Genomic DNA, 14,000 nt, shown 5'->3' with positions numbered 1-14,000 from the left:
TAATCCTAAAAAATAACTATGAAGAGGGGCTGGCCCTGTAGCATAGTGGTTGAGTTCTCTGTGCTCCACTTTGGCAGCCCAGGTTTGCAGGTTCGGATCCTAGGTGCAGACTCGTCAGCCATGCCGTGGTGGTGACCCACATACAAAAGAGAGAAAGACTGGCACAGACGTTGGTTCAGGGCTAATCTTCAAGTAAAAAAAAAAAAAAAAAAAAAACTGAGGCAAATATTTTGCCATCAAATTACAGTTTCCCTAGCAAAGAAAGTCCCTTCCTATCCATCACTTCTCTCCACCCCCCCAAAATACATGGGTGCTGATTACCACACTTCATTGAGCTGTGCCTTCCCTTTGATCAGGATCAAATCATGATTCTCAATTATTTACGTTTACCTTTAATAACAAACCTAGAAAAAATACTATTGGAGTACTATTAATTTTTTAAAATATATTTCAAAAGTAGAACACAAAGGGTCCTTTTTTCATTTTTCAGTTCTGTAAGGTAAAAGAACTACAGCATTTCCTCCTGGTTGTCTTTTTAATAAGAAATATTACTGAAAGCTTCTTGACAAGAGTTTGATGCTATACATAAATGCTAATCTAAGTCTAAAAGAATATTCTCAAATTTCCTCCCATTCCTCTTTCCATTTCTGTCCTTTTTAGAAATCTCAACGTATGGCATTTTATGTAAAGATTATTTAGTCTAGGTAATATGAACAAGGCTTATTAGGAATATCAGTAAAATTGGATGTTTTACAAAAGGCTACTAGGGGGCCGCCCCCATGGCTTAGTGGTTAAGTCAGTGCTCTCTGTTTCAGCGGGCCCGGGATCTCAGATTCGGATCCCAGGTGCAGACCTATACTGCCTGCCAGCCATGCTGTGGCAGTGAGCCACATACAAAACAGAGGAAGACTGGCACAGATGTTAGCTCAGGGCTACTTCTCCTCAAACAAAAAAGGAGGAGGACTGGCAACAGATGTTAGATCAGGGTGAAGCTTCCTCAGAAAAAAACAAAACAAAAACAAAACAAAACAAAAAGGCTATTAGTAAAGATAGTAAGACATAAACATAAAACAATGATACTTGGATGACTATTTTATTTGGTATGGAGGTACTTCAGTTGGAAAAAAAATTCGTAAGTACAAGTTTAATTACAATTTCCTTTAACTCCCCATATAAATCAATATTGATCCAAAGAAAAAGACAAAGAATCCAAAAACTTCCCTAATGAAGGATAGCATATTAACTCACAAGAAAGTCAGAGTTAACAAGGAAAGAGCATTCTGAGATAGGAGAGCACCACTCTAGAGAATACACTGATTACAGAAGATTACCAAATCTTCAGAAATAAGAGTTCCTACATAGTCCATCCTCACTGGTTGGAGGGGGTGGGAATGCTTTTGAATTTACAGATGAATATAAAAGTTGGCAGAAAATAATTCCCGACTGAGTTTCTGCAAAGGATAATACCTCCAGTTAGAACTTTGGACACTCTGCCTGATAGCCATTATAAAACTCCTACCCCAAAACAATGCTGCTTGCGTCAGGGACTGCACAGCCAGGGAGATTCTGGGAAAGAATCCCGGAAGTTCCCAGACTACTGATTGCAATCAGTTTCCTGAGCTATTTTTTCTTACAAAGGAATGGAAAAGGAGGGGAAAGAAGAGGACAAAAATGGAATGAGAAGATGAAGAATAAGGACTACCATGTAGTATAATTTGCTTGTCATAATCTACTTATTACATTCATAAAGTACAGATAAAGAACTTTTCTCAAACAAAAATTTTTTCATCACAATACTTTTTCTCTAATCATGAAATTCCACTTTAAAGTATGTGATAAAACAAGTATGTATGTACAGATGTATGTGTAGTCCCATATATACATAAGTAACAATGTGAAAGGCTTTCCTAGCTATTTCATTTGTTCCCTTTGCTCCAGCTAAGAAAATCACCAAGAGAGTCCCAGTTTTGTAAAAATCCTACCATCTGCTGGATATTGAGATGGAGATTTAATCAGAGCTGGAAATAGGAAGCTAGAATCCCAAAGAAAAGCCTGGGACTAGAGTTATAGAATCATCAACCTATTGATGGGCACTGAAATTTAAAACAGCATATAAAGAGAAAACACCAAGAATCAAATCCTGGGAGAAAAAAATAGCTTCTGAACGACTTGAGAATGGATGTGAAGGAGATGAAGAAATGAAGGTGACAAAGAGGAGATAAAAACGAGATAAAGAAAGTCAGTCAGAAAAGAGAAACAGCTGTGCCAGGGGCCAAGGAAGAGATCATCAACACTATGAAACACTATGCTGCAGAAAGGCAGGTCTGGAGGCTAAAAAGTGGCCATATTCTAAGCAACAAATTAGCCCACCACTAGGCTGATGAGACAATTCTGATGTACACAATCTTATATTTTCAAGTCGCTGTCCATTGTGGAGTCCAATCATAAAATCGTGACAATCTTCTTTGGTCAGATATTTATGTAGAACAGCAGAGCTGAATGCTGACATAATGTTAATGTACCTAATCAAACCATCTCTGGCTTTTGAAAATATCATATTGAACACTTGGACATGATGAACATGTTAGTGCATATTTATTTGCATATGTATTTTTCTAGATATACGACAAAGTCAAAGTACCAATGTGAAGAATCATAATAAATAAAGGAAAAGGTTATCAGGAATTTGAGCCATTGGGATAAAGTGACTAGATGCCTCACTTTTGATTACTAAGCACACTTGCATGCCAGAAATCCTAACCAAGGGCCTTAAATGCCACAATACATCTACTCACTCGACTCAGGATACCTTTTCCTTGTTAGTTCTGAGCTCTAATATTAAAGCCCATCTAATAGAGGCCTCGTCCATTTTTTTATTTTCACACTCCTCCCAGTATGTCATTACAGCGTACAGGGAAATGTGATTTGGTAATTAAAAAACTCTAACCCAATAAATAATATATACTAGAGTAAAACTTCCATTTTTTAGCCAGGTTTAACTAGTCTACAATATATATACACACACATGATTTTACAATGGGGATATCCCTTTAAGACTGCTAAAGAGAATTTCTTCTGGATTAAAAAAAAATTGCAAAGGACCGTCAAAGTTTTGTGTTATCACGTACTTGCTTATAATGAATAGCCTACTAGAAATCATATTTTCCTTTTACTGATTTTGGTGAGAAAAGAGGTAGCCTTTGACACTACTCCAGTGAGAAGTGTTCTGAAAGAAGAACAGGAATATCACACAAACTTTAGCATCGACCCTCTCTCTCCTCCAAGGTATTAGATATTTTTTCCTTGGGTGTAGTTATAATGAGGAATTTGAGAGTCTAGATGGTTCTTAATAAGGGATGATTGAAATGAAGGGGAGGAAGTTAAGGAAATTTTACTTACATTGGATAGTGGTCAAGCTTTCATTAGTAGTCAAACAATGTTAGCTACTAAATTTAGAATTCTCAAAAGTTCCATTGTAAGATACATCCTCATTTTAGCAAAGTTAAAATGCAGGGGGAAGAAAACGTGCATCTTGGAATCAATGAAATATAGTACTACTTTATTGGAATCCACTCCAGTGAGGAGAGTTACTAGACAAAGAACTCTGGAAAATAGATAACAATTAAGATAATACTAAGGCTCAACCCTCATAAAATGATAAACATCAGTGCAAAAAAATATACTATTCCAATATTGTTATAGTCAATGAAAATTAGACGTGATTTCAAGGCCTTAAGGGAAGGGAGTCCTCAGAAAAAATATAACAAGGTTCATATTCTAGTTTCACAATTTAAAAGGTGCTTGAACCTGGGCAAGTTGTTTAACCTCTCTAAGCATCATCTGTAAAATAGTGATAATACTAGTACCTAGTAACTAATTCACAAATTATTTTGAGGATTAAATTAGAAAATGAGAAACATTAAATGAGAAGTAATGCCTAGCACACAGTAAGCACTTGATTATTATTAGCTATTAGAAAGAAAAAATAAAATCTGAACTTTAGTGGCATGACTTCAAATTAAATTTAGAGAAAAGAAAAATAAACTTAAAGACTAACAACATTCAAATAGGTTTTCAACTCAGTAAAATCCACAGAAATGCATAATTCACAGCAAGTGATGAAACCATAGATTTAACTTGCCAAGTAATATATAAAATTAACGTCAATACTCAAGTTAACAAACTTCCCAGATGATACAGGGTAAGAAAAATGATCAGGTTACAACCAAAACTTTTAATTTTCCTGGCAAGCAGGGCTAGTGATTTTTTTTCAAAACCTAGTGAAATTGTGTTGACCATCCCTGCCACTTAGCAAAAAACACTAGTCATAAATCCTTTCACCACCTACAATTGATAACTGGTCTAGCTTAGAGTCACCAAAAGAACTAAAAGTTATGGAAGTAGCTAAAGGAAAATCTGATTATCTACCATTGTATTTTTTTATTAGCATATAGATCCAAAGCATAAAACGTTGTTAGCAGAGCTGGCAATAAAGCATTAGTTCTATCAGAAAGGCTCTAAAGGAGAAGCTACAGCTGACAGGATGACTCATGGAGAATTTTTCATGATGTTATTGGTTTGAAACCTCTGGACCTTGCAATACAAACCACAGAAGGACAAGGACCAAGAGCTCAGTTCTGGTGTAAAATCCAAAAATGATTCAATAGAATGCCATGTAAGATCTCAAATTAACTTCTTAAATACAGCTTAATATACTGCCATTTTTACTGAACTTAAACACATGACAGACCCTTAGTAAATGTGTCTTATTTCCTGGACATACTTTGACAAATCAAATAGTAAATTCTAAATTACTTTAAATCCCTCTGCCAGAACTAGTATTAATTGGATATTGGTTGTTTCTGAATTGGGAAAAGTAGTTCACAATAAAAATAACAGCTTATTAAAGGCTTTCATTTCCTTATCAATAATCTGGAACATTACCATTTTTGTCAATATTTCCTGTAAGGTTTCTAAATAACTTTCCTTTGAGATAATGAATATCATTAACTTAGGCAGTGTCTTTTTAGACTTCAAACTATTCACTTCAAAAAAATCAAGTAAAGACAACTGCCAGAAAAAAGTATGAGACCTTCACACTACTTAAGTATCCTCATTCCATTTAACAGCTTTCACACCACCAAATCCATGCTTACTAGAAGAGATGTTAATATCATTAAACAAATATAAGCAATAAACTGGACTCTATAGAATAATCTATGATTTATAAAATAGGGACAACACATGATTTTCATTTCATAGGGATTTAAACCTTAATTTTGCTCCACAAATCAGTATTTCAAGATATGTTTGTGAAAATAATAAAAATAAGAGGGGAAAAAAAAGAAGTCCTCTTAATCTGGGATGGGCATGTTTCCCAACAAGGTTTTAAATAAAATACATTAAGGTTAAACGTTCACATTTTGCAAACTAATGTGAAAACTGTGCAAAATTTGTTATGACAAGCTGCTTTCTGAAAATCTGCCAAAAGACACAACTGTGCTTTTGAAAAGGAGAAAGTCTCACTTAACTTTTAAGCTTTTGCATTAAGGTGTGACTGAGACAAGCTCCAGCATTAATCTGAGCTTGAGAATTTTATTAAAATGTAAAATTAAAATATAAAATAATATGTCAATTAACACTATATTGTCTGATATAAAAAAAGTTCTACTCAATTTAAATTCTTATGTATCACTTTAAATCACATGTATGATATATTTGTAGTTTGCATTAATTAAAGCATCCATTAAAAAAAATAGCATTCTGTAGCAAAGAATACTGATTCAACAAGAAAACAAATAAGAATCTTCCTAAACATTTCTTACCAAGTGCCAATACAATTACAGGAATAGGCCTCTTTTATTTCTAAAATCCTGAGAGAAGGAAAAACAACTAAAACTAAATGAGCTCCAGGATCACAGACTATTATTTATGATCTCTGCTCACCTTCACGTGTTGTACTGGGATGCACTCATTCCTTGAGTACAAAGACGGCTAATCACCACTATTTCTACACCACAAAGCTAGACAGACAAGGATTTGCCCAAAAGTCAGAGTACAAGGAAACACACAGAATCAGAAAATATAAACTTACTTACTCTAAAAATGTTCATATTTTCCTTGAACTAAACCAACACAGGTCTATTTTTTCTGAAGCAATAAAAACCTCATATGCTTTCTGGGAAGAACTCTGAGGGAATAAAGATTGAGCATATTCCATGTTTTCTACTTACAATTTTTAAAAATTAAATAAGACATCCATTATGGGTATTTTGATTACATACCCTTAAATTTATGTAAGTTATATTCTCTAGCTGGTGAAATATTTCTACTAATAAAATTTAGAGGCTATATGAATATAAAATATAGGTAAAGATAAGACTATTAACAAAACTCATCACAGCCAATATGATTACAATTAAAGCATCTATATAATACTTTCCACATCCATAAATGTTTTATTTTCTTCTGAGGAAGCTCTTTTTCATTAAAAATACTTTTACTGGTTATATATTTAATGAATGCTTTAATGAAATTTTTGGTTTTAAACCGAAGAGATTTCTCTTCACAAATGCTTTGGTTCTGGCATCAAGTATTAACAATTCCTCTTAGCTATCCACTTAGTTTATCATGAAACCACACTTTCTGCTGCCAAATCTGAAAACTCCAAACTTTCAAACCACCACAAAGAAAAAAAGACCTATGGTTTTGTGGGGAAAAGATGAGAAAATTAGGTACATGCATGCCATGTCACACTGATTTCTATAACAGTTTTTTTTTTGACCCAAAGCCAAGGAATTAGAGCTGGGTGTACTCTTATCAGTAACAAAGGCTCACCACAGCACTGAGTTTGGAAAGTCGGAAGGAAGGGGTATTTCAATTATTTTGACATTCCTCTTATAACATCCCAGAATTGGGAATCACCGCTTTACAAAGTTCAGTTCATTTTGAATTCACTGACATTCAGTTCTATTTTCTCCCTTACAGGCTAATAATGTGACTTATCCTAACATACTTAACACATAAGACTACTGCTGTTACTAATTTCTAAATAAATTTGTTGGTAACATTATTTTCATGACATTTTTAAGATAATTCTTTCCCTCAAGGGACTGAGGAATGAGATTATCATCTTTCCAAAACTGTAGTTTCCTATTAAGCAACAGTTTTCTATTTTTTAATATGAAGCAATGTCTTTCATTATTCTCAAAGATATACATGTACAAAACGTAAAAAATTAAAAAGACAAAAGAGAAAACAAAAATCATCCATCATATCAATACCCAGCATTTTCATGAATATTTCCCCTATCTTTTCTCAAGATAGAGATAGATTTCTGAAATTTGTATATAGTATAAATACAGTATATAAAATTTCTTTTTATAAAAATTAAAGCATACTGGACATATTATTTGGTTACTTTAACTTAATAAAACATCACCATAATTTTATATCACTAAATATTTTACTACAGCACTGTTTTAAACTGTGCTGCATAAAATTCTAAGGGTTCAAAAGAGGTCCCCTCAGAGAGCAGAAGTAGGCAGACGGGGCCCAGGTTCCCCATATATCAGAGCTGCTTATTAGCTTTTACTTATTTTATACATTGAACTTCCAAACAGGATAAAAATTTGAAAAACAGAGGTCTAAATAATTCTGGATAGCTTCAAAATACTTTGTGATATGGCTATTTAAGTAATTTAACCAATTCCCTTTTGTAAATATTTAGGCTACATCCCGTTTTTCAGTATAATAAACAATGTTCTAACAAAATATCCTTGTAATTCAAGTTATGCACTCCTTCTTGATTTTTTCCTTACGATGAATTTATCTACAGTAAGGAATCCATGCAGGAGTTTGGACTAAAAGTAAAGAGGATTTTGTGCGTGTCCTAGGTAAACAGAAAAGAGAGGATGTACCAGTCCCCTAGCTGAATCCCATGGACTCATAGGTAACCCTTATGCAAATACACAGCAGCAAGAACTGAAGAAGCTGTTTTGGGAACACACCTTGTAAGACAAAGGGCCAGGGTAACAATCCTTGGGTGCCCGAGTGTGGCACAAGATAGGCGAGAGAGACTACTTCTGCTAAAAGTAAAAACAGACAAAATAGAAAAAAAAAAAAAACAGACAAAATAGGAATCTACATAATAGCAGTTAGAAGTATATTATCCACAAACTGAATAAATGCCAAAAAGCTACAAATTCATATTTTCAAATGAATTTGTATTTTATTAATAACAACACTATCATTACATTTGAAGAAAAGTAAACATAGATGTGGAAGATGCGTTACCTACCTACGCAGTATGGGAACTGCACTAAGTACATACCAAGATTCTCAGTTCCCCTGCATTAAACATGAAAGCAATCCCTAAACTGGGAACCATTACATTTGTTATGGGTTGAACTGCATCCCCAAAAATGATATGTTGAAGTCCAAACTCCAGGTACCTGTGAATGTAACCTCATTTGGAAATGGGGTCTTTGCACACACTTTTGGTGTCACATCTAAGAAAATTTTGCCTAATCCAAAGTCACAAAGATTTTCTGCTACATCTTCTTCCAGAAGTTTAACGATTTTCAATTTTATTTTTTAAAGTCTACGACATATTTTGCATATTACGACAATTTTTGTATAGGGTGTGAGGTATGGATAGAAGAGTTTTCTGTTGGTGGTTTTATTTTGGCGTATGGATATGTCATTGTTCCAGCATCTTTTGTTGAAAAGATCATCCTTTCTCTACTGAATTGCCTTTGCACTTTTGTTGAAAATCAGTTGTCCATATGTATGTATGTGGGCCTATTTCTGGAATACCAAAGGGGGGAAGAGCCCTTCTCATCACATTATCAGGGGATATACAATATCAACATTATTTATCACTAGTAACATTAACATTGGTCATTTGTTTAAGGCAGTGTTTGCCAGAATTCTCCCTATAAAGTTACTTTTTTTTCCTCTTCTATTCTCTGTTCTTAAGAAGCAAGTCACTAAATTCAACCCACACTAAGAGTTGGGAAGATTAGGCTCCATCTCCTGGAGAAGGGAAAATGTACATATACTATTTGGAATTCTTCCATAAGGAGGATTTGTGTCTTCTCGTCCACTTATTTATGCAATCATTTATATCAGTATGAACTCCTATGTATTTATTTTATACTTTGAGTTCTAATCCAATACTACATTATTTATTTTCTTGCTCAAATTTTCCGCGTAAGCCATTGATAGTTCTTCCAGGTTGGCAGCTATGTCCCTTAGACATGCCCCACCCTCTTGTTTTTTGAGCACTTCCTTGTTTCTGATACATTTACAAGGTGCTCTAGGCTCATCATGTATTTTCCCTACTCCAGCCCTAGAATCAACCATTTCCCCAAGGAGCGATTTTACTAGAAAACTGTATTCAAAAACCAAGATCTGGGCACTGGGGGTGCTTGCTGCTACTGAAATGTCACTGCTTCTATGGACTCTCAGTAGACAGAACTAGGACATTTATGTGCGTATACTAACTAATGTATATGCACACGTCTATAACTGTTTCTGTATCTATCCATCTGTGTATATTAAGCTAAACATGAGTTCACACTGATGTCTCTGATTCTAATCCAGTACCACATGGTTCATTCATCTTCCCTCCCTGTTTAACTCCCCTGAGAGTGAGAAATGTAGATCCCACCAACTCTGTACTCCCAGGACAAACTCCTTGATGATGATGTACTGTTCTTTTTATATGTCTCTCTCTCTATATATATGTATATATACACCCACAAATACATATACACACATATACAAAAATATATGTATTTTATAAGTTCCTATTTATATATACAATATATAGTTATATACACTTTAACCTATTATATACTTATATATTGCTGGGATTTATAAAATTGCAAACCATTATTTCACCTAAATTGTAAAATTTATTGGCATAAAGATATTCATAATATTCCCTTATCATCCTTTAATATCCATAGAATCTGCAGTGATGTCACCTCTTTCATTCCTGAGATGGGTAATGTTTGTCTTCTCTCTTTTATTCCTAATCAGCTAGAGATTGAACAATTTTATTGATATTCTCAAAGGAACCAGCTTTGATTTTGATTTTCCCTATTGTTTTTCTGTTTCTATTTCATTGACTCCTACTCTGACCTTTATTATTTCTTTCCTTCTGCTTACCTTGGTTTTAATTTACTTTTCTTTTTCTAGTTTCTTAAAATGGAAGTTGATGTCATTGACTTTAGACTTCTCCTTTTTTCTAATAGATATTTAATACTATAACTTTCTAAGTAATGCTTTAGTGGTACCTCACAAATTGATACGTTGTTTTCATTTTTATTCAGCACAAAATAATTTCCCATTTCCCTTTTGAATTCTTCTTTGACTCATGGGTTATTTAGAATTGTGTTATTTAACTTCCAAATATTTAGGGATTTTCCAGAGATCTTTCTTTTATTGATTTCTAATTTAATTCCACTGTGGTAAGAGAACATACTTTATAAGATATGAATCCTTTTAATTTATTGAAAGTTAATTTATGGCTCAGGATATGGTCTAGTTCAGTAAATGCTCCATGTGCACTTGCAAAAAAAAAAAGTGTATTATGTTGTTGGCTAGAATGTTCTATAAAAGCAATTAGATCAAATTGGTCAATAGGGTTAAGTATTTTCCATGTCCTTGGTGACTTCTGTCTACTTCTTTCACTTACTGAGGAATATTAAAACCACCAATAATGATTATGGATCTATTTGTCCTTGCAGTTATGTCAGTTTTTGGTTCATGAATTTTGAAGCTCTGTTATTAGGTGCATAGGAAAAAAAAAAGCTTAGAACTGCTACATCTTTTTTTTTAATTGACTCCTTTATCATCATGAAGTGACTTTATCTCTAATAACATTTTTGCTCTGAAATCTACTTTATGTGATATTAATGTAGTTACTCTAGCTTTCCTTTGATCAGTGTTATCATATCTTTTTCCATCCTTTTACTTTTAAACAATGTGTATCTATTTTTAAGGTGTATTTGTTGTAAGCAGCATACAGTTGGGCTTTGCTGTTTTATCTAATCTGATAATCTCCACCTTTTAATTGGGATGTTTAGACCATTCACCTTTAATGTGATTATTGATATGGACAGGTTTAAGTCTATTATCTTGCTGTTTGCTTTTTGTCTTACCTGTTCTTTGCTTCTCCTTTTTGCTTTTTTCTGCTTTCCTTAGGATTAAATTATTTTAATCAATTAATTGATTTTTGATTTTTTTTTTTTTTTTGGTGAGGAAGATTGGCCCTGAGCTAACATCTGTGCCACTCTTTCTCTATATTGTACGTGGGGTGCCATGACAGCATGGCTTGATGAGTGGTGTGTAGGTCTGTGCCCAGGATCCAAACCACTGGCGAACCCCAGGCCGTCAAAGCAGACCATGCAAACTTAACCACTATGCCACTGGGTCAGCCCTAATCAATTAATCGATTTTTAAAACAATTTTAACATTCTGTTAACTTGTCTAACTCTCTTACTAGACCTTAAATTATCTGAAGGTAAGGACATATTCTATCTGATCTTGTATTCTAATTAGCCAGTATAGTGCTAAGCATGTATTTGACAATTCAATACATGTTTACTAAGTACATTCATTCAAAAAATTTTTGTTTAGAATGATAGAGGATATAAGTGATTCTCAAACCAGAAACCACAGCCTTCCTTCTAAGAAAACACCAATATTATTCAGTTATCTACTACTTTCCTCAGAGCCCAGCTGACTCAGGGGAACCTGACCTCACTTGAAGCAACAGAGATGGGCCTTTTTGGCCTAACGGTAATTTCCATTCTTGGGTAATTGACTGGTTCAGAAAGAGACAATGAAAACAGAAACAAAGTTTACTGGAAGCATCTCCGAAAGTATTTTCTTTCTCTTAAGAGAGAACCACATGAAACCTCTTTTCCTCTCTCCCATTGGATGTAAATGAGGAAGCAAGCAGCTCTGACTGCTACTTAGCATACATCCTCAAGAACTAGTTTAAGATGAAGCTGACACTGATGGCAAGAGTGGAAAAATGGAAAGAACCTGGGCCTTTGATACAATTTAGCCGCTAAATCAAATATCACTGAACCCTGGCTCTAGACTTATTTTTATGCAAGCCAGCAAATGTCCTTGCTGCTTAAGTCAGTTTGACTTATGTTTCCTGTCAAAGGCAGCCAAACACATACTACGTTACATAAACAGCAATCTGTGCCAAGCACTGTTCTAGACAACAGAGGTTACAGCAGTGAACAGATAAGGCCTCTACTCTCAAGAAGCTTACATTTTACAAGAAGAGAGACTAAATAAACACATAATCATACTAAATAATTTCATACAGTGCTAAGTGCTGTGAGAAAACTAAAAGAGATGCGACTGTGACTAAATGGGTTAGTTCAGCTTATTCAAAGAAGACCTCTAAGGCATTTGAGCTGAGACCTAAGTGAGGTGAAGGAAGCAGGCATGAGAAGATCTTGGGCCAGAGAGTTACAGGCTAAGGGAATCGCTACTGCAAGGGTACAAGGGAGAAGCTCAGTGTATTTGAGAAATACAAAGTCCATGTGGTCTGAGCATTGAGAATGACCAAGAGAGTAGTGCTGAGACGAAATCAACAGATTTCAGAGGCCAGATAATATAAGAATGTGAGCCATGTCAATGAGTTTAGATTTTATTCCAAGTGCAATGGAAAACCACTGGAGGGTTTTAAGTTATGACCTGATTTATGTTTTAAAGGAGCACTCTGATAAATGAATAAACCTTCATATTCCATAGATGTGAACACTAAAAGTCAGTCTAGGTCTACAGTAACAGTGTTATTTCACCCAAACATCAAATACTTATGAAGCACCTAATATGTGGAGAACATTACACAAAGTTTATAACGTTGTATATCCTGTCCCTATCACGTATGAATTCCACATTATCTTAAAGTTAGATTTCATTTAGGAAAAAGAATAAAATGAGGATAAACTAGCAAAGAATGTGGGAGGCAGCTGTTAAATTGTCCTTTCTATCCTAATTTCTCTAGATAATATCTAAAACTTGCAGACAAACTTTTTTCTTTAAAGCACAGCATTGACTGGGAGGCATCTGGTAAACTTAGAACTATAGTTCAGCCATTTAGTCTCTGCCCAGGCGAGTGTTTCAGGCCTGTTTTAACACAAGTATTTGGTTTTTTCCAAGAGCTGATGTCAGGGCTTTTCAAAGAGACAGAACAGCATTTACAGGCCAGAGAAGGAAAAAGGGTTTCCCCAGGAGCTATGCTCAATGTGGTCTTTGTACTGTTCCACTGCTAAGGGCAGGAAGACCCTGCTAGATAAAGCTATTCAGTTCCTGAAAAAAACTGTACCCTTGGAGGGTAAAACAGGGTGAATGGTCAGATTCCCATTAAGGAAATCCAGCTCGGTTTCCTATCAGTGCCCAAACCCAAATGTAAATGGACTCATCATCAGAACAGAAGTTCTTGAATTCTTACGAGAAGAACCATTCTGCTGAACTTGTATTTAAAGAGCAGATGAACTGGCTGGAAATAAATATAAATTAGAGAGGTAAAGAATAACACAGCTTTTCCATAGGGTTGAAGTCCCTGAAAAGTACTCACTTGGGAGGAATAGTTAAAATTGAGGAACACTCAAAATGTTTAAGCTCACACTTGGTAGTTAAAAATTATGCTTGGGGGACTGGCCCAGTGGTGGTTAAGTTCACGTGCTCCAGTGGCCCGAGGTTTGCTGGTTCAGATCCTGGACACGGACCTACACACCTTTCATCAAGGCATGCTGTGGCAGCATCCCACATAATAGAACTAGAAGGACATATAACTAGAATATACAACTATGTACTGGCGCTTTGGGGTAAAAAAAAAAAAAAAAAAAGAGGAAGAATGGCAACAGATGTTAGCTCAGAGCCAATGTTCCTCACCAAAAAAAAAAAAAAAAAAGCATAAAAAGAGGACTGGCTTCGTTTGCTTCCTCCCTTAAAAAAAAAAA

At 34.7% G+C, this 14,000-nt stretch overlaps 1 protein-coding gene across 12 annotated transcripts in view; it reads right to left on the bottom strand.

The window, feature by feature from the left end:
- Window positions 1-14,000, bottom strand: part of ARHGEF12 (Rho guanine nucleotide exchange factor 12) — a 140,972-nt gene that overhangs the window by 75,033 nt on the left and 51,939 nt on the right. The gene's annotated exons all lie outside the window — the stretch shown is intronic.

Source organism: Equus przewalskii, chromosome 6, assembly GCF_037783145.1.
Source record: "Equus przewalskii isolate Varuska chromosome 6, EquPr2, whole genome shotgun sequence".
NCBI classification, from domain to species: Eukaryota; Metazoa; Chordata; class Mammalia; order Perissodactyla; family Equidae; genus Equus; species Equus przewalskii.
Note: the sequence above shows the minus strand (reverse complement) of the source record. Positions and strands in the feature narration are given on the sequence as shown.